A 2,073-nucleotide genomic window follows, 5' to 3' on the forward strand; every position below is an offset into this window, starting at 1 on the left:
ACATTCTGCTTCTTTTTGGGATATATGGCCCATTGTTGAGTCTACTGGCTCCTCTCTGACATAAGAAACCTGTTCATTTGACATTCTAATCTGGATTTATATCAGCAGCCCTCCACAAGTCCTTCAGGCATTCGACACCAGATTAGGACTATTAAGACATAAAGACTCATGAACTATACACCTAAAAAAGATAATCAAGAGAGCGGACATGGGGTAAGATTATCAATCCTCGTTTAGAAAGACAGATGGGATACGCATTGAACATATGACAGGAGTCTACTGAGCGCATTTGAAAGACTCTAACTAGCAGTGTTTTCAAAGCAAAGAGTCATGACCAAACCTTTGGCAGAGTACAGGGAATCATAAGAAAGAAGGGGAGTTAGTCTGATGAGGAAAGGATAGGAGCCCCACAAGGACCAAATATATCTGGGCACAGGGTTTTTTCTGAGACTGACATGCAACCAAGGACCATGTATGAATATAACCCAGAACCTCTCCTCAGATGTAGCCTGTGGTAGCTCAGTAACCAATTGGTTTCCCATACAGAGGGGAACAAGGACTATTTCTAACAGGAACTCAATGACTGGCTCTTTGGCCTCCCCACCCCCCAAGGGAGGAGCAGTCCTGTTAGGCCACAGAGGAGAGCTCTGCAGCCAGTCCTGAAGATACCTGATAAAACAGGATAAGATGAATGGGGAGGAGGTCCCCCCTATCAGTGGACTTGGCAAGGGGCATAGTGGAGATGAGGGAGGGAGGGAGGGACTGGGAGGGAATGAGGGATCGGGACATGGCTGGGATACAGAGTTAATAAAATGTAACTGATAAGAAAAAAATAAAATTAAAAAAAAAAAAGAAGTAGCAAAAGGAAAAAAAAAAAGAAAGACTCATGAACTAACCAGCTACTGGGTTCTCAGTCTTTCTAGAGTTCAGATAATCATTTTTGAACTGCAAAATTCTTATTAGGCAATCCTCCTTTATACTATATATTTATTCTCTTAATTCTGCTCCTTTAGAGAATCCTGACTAATGCACTATAGTGAAAATCAATCTTAGATCAATCCATATGAAGATCAGTGTTAATTCTGAAGCTCAAAATGAAGTGAGTCATGACAAAATGGATAACAAATAAATGTGGATATTTTTATTTTCTCCCCTAATGACACACTCTGACAGCTGAAATCTTTTGGTCTATATGTTTGGTCAATAATGATGTAATCAGAATGGCTAGGAAGAATTGATTCCTTACCCATGCATTAGCTCATTCATGCTTACAGTGAATTTCAGTGACTTCAGAGAATATTATCTTCGCTTGTTATTGATATCATCATTGGTCACTCAGAAGTAGCTCGGCTCATTATGCAAGTCTGAACAGACAAATCAGTGACCTGTGATCTCCCACAACCCAAGGTTGTGGTGATCCACATTTATACCATTGTGCTCTCTATTTTTGTAATTGGGCTGACTACCATCACTACAGATTTAAATTTCAATAGTTATTTTACCTTCATTCAATACTGACAAATGTGGATTAAATACATTTCTTAAAATTTTCATGTATAAAATTATATTTGAGTTACATATCTTTTTGGCAAAATACTGGGTAAAAGTGTTATAGAATAAGCAGGTAGAAAACAATGAATATCACCCTATGGTGATTCTCTCTCTCTCTCTCTCTCTCTCTCTCTCTCTCTCTCTGTGTGTGTGTGTGTGTGTGTGTGTGTGTGTGTAATTCCAGATTAATATTGACAAGGACAGGCATTGATATGGGAAGTCAGATAGAAAGTAAACATTCTGTAAGCTAGAATATGTGAGTTCTAGTATGTTATGTATGACTATGTGAGTTCTAGACTAGTTCTAGTTCAGTATGTGAGAAGTAAAAATTGTATGGCTTTGACCTAAAGTATAATCACCCTTAATCATCCTTTCAGATTTGTACCCAAAACATACCACTAAATCACAAGTCTAATGTCATGTCCATGTTTGTGGCCTAATAACATCATCATGAATACTAATTCCAATAGCTTGTTATGAAGATCTTCAGGATTTGGAGTGAAGATATAATTTATGGCCAAT

Source organism: Psammomys obesus, unplaced genomic scaffold, assembly GCF_907164565.1.
Source record: "Psammomys obesus unplaced genomic scaffold, mPsaObe1.curated_primary_1811, whole genome shotgun sequence".
In the NCBI taxonomy this organism is placed as follows: Eukaryota; Metazoa; Chordata; class Mammalia; order Rodentia; family Muridae; genus Psammomys; species Psammomys obesus.